Source organism: Primulina eburnea, chromosome 13 (genome assembly GCF_022965805.1).
Source record: "Primulina eburnea isolate SZY01 chromosome 13, ASM2296580v1, whole genome shotgun sequence".
Classification (NCBI taxonomy): Eukaryota; Viridiplantae; Streptophyta; class Magnoliopsida; order Lamiales; family Gesneriaceae; genus Primulina; species Primulina eburnea.
In genome coordinates, this window is record NC_133113.1 from 22,811,986 (window position 1) to 22,817,985 (window position 6,000).

The window sequence follows — 6,000 nt, forward strand, 5'->3', positions numbered from 1 at the left end:
CATATATTATTCCTTTGCTCTGCAATCAAGTTATATTAGCTGTTTTAAATAATTATATGTTCATAAATCAAGTGACAAAACGCATTTTGACAGCAAAACTCTTGCAAAAAAAATCTGTACAGCTTCTCGGCTTTTTGATGGTGCTCCACGGCTGCTGTATTTTTGTTGGTTTCATGAGTTGCTTCGGTTCCAGGCTCCCAAGGCTGATTATAGGCATGATTTAGAGTATGTTAGGGTGTTTTTGGTTCATTTGTTTCAGTCCATACACTCAAGAACGAAGCAATGACAGCAACATTCCTTACTTGCAGAAATGAGTCACGATTTTTGGTCATTTAATGTTTAATGGGTGTGTTCGAATCTTAGCTGTCCTATGGGCTGTAGCCATGGTTAGAACTATACCTTAACATGTCAAGGACGTGACCAAATCATCCCTTCAAGTATTGGTTCACGGATCCATCAAAATTTCACCAAAACAACACAAGTGCATTTCGGGTTCTTCATTTGCTGGGAGTGTACACTTTCGGTTTTTGGGTGTTGGATGGATTGTGGTTGGCTTCTAGCCCATAGCCATGGTTCATACAACTCTCCATCATGTCTAGATCGAGCCATGGTCAATCAAATGGCCCTTGGAACGAGACAAGACAGTAAAATATTTCATTACAAGACACTCCATCCCAAGGGGTGCTCTCGGCTAGTATGCTGTTCTTGTTCTAGGCGGTTACTTGGGTTGTGGTTGGATTTTAGCCCTTAGCCATGATCCAAGCCATGACTTAGGATGTTGGTAAGAGTCCTTGGTCGATGGTTCCAACCAATGGTCATTAAATTTCAGAGTTTACACCACAAACACACAATCTGCTACTTCTAGATTTTTGACAGCAACTTTCATTTGGGTTTTGGTGCTTGTTTGATTTCTTGGTTGGCTTTTAGCCCATGGCCTTGGACTGGACAGTACCTCAATGAGTTAGGAAAGTCATGTTTTTGGCCGTTTGTAATTTGGTCGAGTTTAGAGGTCGTACGAGAATTTACAGTGAAATGTGCCAAAATGACTCTCGAAAGAGTTTTTTATGTTTTTGTATTTGTGTTTTATATTTTTACGTTGCATGCGATTTTATGATATATATTACTTGTTATTCACGATATATACATGTTGAGTCTTTAGACTCACTAGACTTGATTGTTGTAGGTACTGATGAGGTCGAGACGGAGGGCGTAGACCAGTGAGCTATCTTGTGGCAGCAGTAGAAAACCCGAGGACCTCATGTTTTAGTTTATGCATATTTTATTATTCAAACTCATTTTTAATACGTTGGATTATTTTTAAATTATTGTTTGAAAAAAATATTTACTTCCGCTGTTATTTTAAAGTTAAAATTTATTTACATGTTTATTTTATAAATGAGGCAAGTTATGTATTTATATAGAAATTTTTTATAATTCCGCAAAAATACGAATACGAAATACGGGCCTTTACATCTTCACTGGCAGATTTTTCAATTTCTTCCAAGTGAATATCAATAGCAGTAAGAGTAAATGACTTGGCACCATGAGGTTGTGGTTCTTCAACGAGTTTTCCCTTGCCTTTATCTGATGATAATGCAGGCAGCACAAGTCTAAAGGTAGAATATCCTGCAGGAGCTTCTCTAATTACAACTCCAGAAGCGGGTTTGAGAGTCTGAAAAGAAGTAGAAGTTTTGATAGTTGGGATGTCTGCTGGTTTAGAAGAAGGGACATATTCTGATTTATATGAGGTAGCTTATGGAAACACTTGTCTCAGAGGGACAATGTCAATATCAGCAAGGGCTGCTATCTTTTTGAAACAAATGGTAGTTCTTGGTTTCTTTTTGCTAAGGGTGGTTGGGAATGATGATTTGGTTGGAGCAGCAGACTCTTCAGATAGGGTCTTTTCTGAATCAGTCACGACAACTACTTTCTTCCTCTTTACTTACTTCTGAGGGGCTTGAGCCTCAGTCTGAGCATCACCAATCTCCTTCTTGAGGGCGACAAATTCAGCCACAGTTGGCTTAGGCCTTAAGGCAAGTACATTATCAGCATCGGCCATTGTAACAGTTGAACTATCCTGTTCAGAAGTAAGTGAAAAACGAGCATCCTTCGACATTGTGCTGATCTGAACAGCAAAACCAGTAACCTTTCTTACAATCATATCCTTCATGATTTTAAATAGAAACGGCTCTGATCCACTTTTATTCCAAAAGCGATGGCTATTATCACTTAAACTTTTTCTTTGGTCAGCTTATCAAACGTATCATCTTTGACTAGAAGCGCCTTTGCCACAATATCAGCAAGTACTTGATACTCCATCTTCAGAAGCTTTTTGAAGCAAGAGGGAGAGAGTTCCTCTCCAGAAACTGAGAATTTGGTAAGGGCAGTAGACATCTACTCCTTTGAAATAACTGAAAATCAGAAGTACCTGAGAATGGGAGAAAGAAATCGTTCCCGGCAGTACAAAATCAATGGTAATAGATGCATTTCCCTGGGAGTAAATGATCTTCCCATCCTCAATGGTCGCTTTAGCATAGAATTCCAGGAGGATTTTCTTGTAGATGATTGCAGGAACTTCCAGAAATCTCCAAAGATTAGATTTTTGATGGCCTTGAACATCTTGACAAGATTCTCATCATAGATGGTCAGAACTGATGCAAAGTTAACTTGATAAGCGTTGAGAGTATAAGCTCCAGCCATTTTTGCAAAGAAATATGGATTCAAAGTAGATTCTTTAGTAGAGAAGTGCGAGAGAAAGCAGTAGCTAGTATGCAATAGTCTGAAATCGTAAAAAGTTGAAATGAGAGAGAAGAGGCGGTTAATATACAAAATGTACAGCCGTCAGTGAAAACATAAAGACACGTGTCAATATCTCTTCAGTTGAGATATTGAAAAGTTAAACATTGAGTGTCAGATAATCTAATGATTTTAAAATTTTGAAAAACAATGAAAAGACGGGTTGTCCTCAGCGGATACTAAAAAATCAGAAGAAGATTTGTCGTTTTATGATAATGTCTACTGGAAGTTATAAAATACTGAAATATATCCAGAATCTTGATAAAAACCAGTGGACACATTGTTTTGTCAAAAAGATACATCTTCTTCTGTTTCTGACAAAGCACAGAAATATCAGTCAATAATATTCCCCCTAAATTAATGCAAATAAACAAATAATAAATGCGAAGATTCGAGATATGAGGGAATGACATATGACTCTTGAAATTCGTGCAGGACGTGAACATGCACTTGGCTTTTTGACTTCCCCGAGAATGAATATAAATACATGCAAACACACAAGTAAAATCAATTTAGTCACTAAACAAATGGATAGTGCAAGTAATTCATCTGAGTCTTCTCCGGAGTCGGATGTAGCAAAGGAATACCAGAGGCAACTTCTGGCGTCTCGTAAGAAGATGTTTGAAGGCATCATTCTCCAAGAGATAAAAACTTGGAAGAATTTCCTCGACCTGTAATCCAAATAATCAGTTAGATTATTCTATATTATAGAAGGACTAAGCTGCGGAATCATCCCTTTCACAAACTACAATCATGCAAAGAGAGGAAGTGATTCCAGTAGCTTCTAGTTAGGTTTTCCTCTGTAACTCTCAGTACTGCTGATATAAAAAATTGTAATAGGCTTATCTATTGTAACACATATGATTTTATGAATGAAATATTTCATTTTGCCATATTTCTTGTTATCTACTACTTTTACCAAACGCAAAATAAACAGAAGATAGTAATCAGTAGTTACAATAAATCAATTAAAACGAGAACATTACGAAAGTAAGAAAACTTATTCTCAGACAGAAGCTTTGTAAAGATATCTGCTGCTTGTAGATCAGTAGGGACATATTCTAGACGAATGTCCTTATTCTGAACATGATCTCTAATAAAATGATGTCTGATGTCAATGTGCTTTGTTCTGGAATGAAGTACTGGATTGTGTGTAATTTCTATAGCACTTGTATTGTCACAGAATATAGGTGATTCACAGGCTTGAACTCCATAATCCTTAAGTTATTGTTGCATCCAAAGTAATTTAGAGCAGCAAATTCCAGCAGCAAGGTATTCTGCTTCAGCGGTAGACGTGGCTATGGAAGTCTGCTTTTTACTATCAACCTATCACCGAAAAATTGACAAAAATCACTGGTGCTTTTTCTATCCAGTTTGCAACCTGCATAGTTAGCATCTGAATATCCAATAAGATTGAAAGAAGAATCATTGGGATACCATAGACCGACTATTTTGAGTACCCATTAAATATTTCAGAATTCGTTTAGCAGCAATATAGTGCGATTGCTTAGGGTTAGACTGAAATCTCGCACAAATACAAACAACAAACAGAATATCAGTTCTACTGGCAGTAAGATACAACAATGAACCAATTAGATTCAATATTGAGTTACCTCTACTAAAATTCAGTTTTCATCTTATCGAGTTTATTAGATGAGCTCATTGGTGTGGAAACAGCAGAGCATGTTTCTATGCCAAACTTTTTCAGTAGCTCTTTTGTGTACTTAGCCTGATTTATGAAGATTCATGTATTGAGTTGCTTGATCTGTAGTCCTAGGAAGAATGTCAAACCCCTCATCATGCTCATTTTGAATTGTTCCTGCATTATCTTTGAAAACTTTTCACACAATTTTGGGTTAGTTGACCCAAAGATAATGTCATTAACATAAATCTGTACTAACAAAATATGCTTATTCTTAACTAATGTGAATAAAGTCTTGTCTATTGTGCCGATTGTAAAATCATGATTGACAAGAATTTGTGAGAAAGTTTCATACCAAGACCTATGTCCCTGTTTCAGACCATACAAGGCTTTGTGTAATTTAAAAACATGATGCAGCAAGAAATGATCAACAAAACCTGGGGGTTGTTCAATGTAGACTTCTTATTGCAGTAGACCATTTAGAAAGGCACTTTTCACATCCATCTAATAACTTTGAAGTTCTTGAAAGCAGCAAAGGCTAAGAATATTCTGATTGCTTCAAGCCTTGCTACTGGTGCATAGGTTTCATCATAGTCTATCCCTTCTTCTTGTCTGAAATCTTGAGCCACCAGTCTTTCTTTATTTCTAACCACAATACCTTCTTCATTTAGCTTGTTTCTAAATACCCACCGAGTTCCAATAACTGCTTGATGAGATGGTCGGTGCAAGAAACCACACTTCATGTCTTTTAAATTGATTCAGCTCTTCTTGCATTGCTCTGATACCACTTGTTGGGGATCGATATCGAGTTTAGGAAGGGGTGAATAAACTCGTTTCTTTGTTGGACGTTTTTGCAAAGGGCGTTAGAATCCTGTTAGAGATTGTAGCTTATCTTGTTTTAATAAATACTCAGCAGATCACAATAATAAGTACAGAAACGATCTGATGATATAAGAGTGAAATCAGTTAAACAGTAGGAAATAGAATAGTGATTGTTTCTGGAAGTTCGAAGATAAAATCATCTATGTCTCCCCTTCTTCTGTTTCCAGAAGACATCACTAAAAAACTTTGGTTTTTACAGTACAACACTTGTACACACCTACTTCAGTAGGACTTATCCTTCGCCTACTGAAACTCTTAGTTTCACACAACACAATGTAATGAATATAGCAAAGTTCTAGAAAAGACTCTTTTCCAGATTATAGATTATTCTCAACAAGATGTAGTAAAATGTATAGCTTTTGAGGAAGTGAAGAAACAGCAGCACAAAATAATATTAAATGATCAGATATCTATTATAAAGCGTGTGATACTTTTTTGTATGTTGATCTTGAAGATAAGTAGTAGTTGATGATAGCTCAAAATAGTGTTGGAATAATTGTTGCGTTGATAATAATGATCATCTTTGTTTCTATAAAGAATTGACCCTTATATATAGAAAGATTTGAATCCAACGTCTATAATCAAAAACGGCTTTTGAGACTCCTGAGTAAAATCAGATTTATCACCTAAAAATGTTCCTGCAGAAAGTTTCAGAGTAATCAGTCTTGTTTCATACCAAA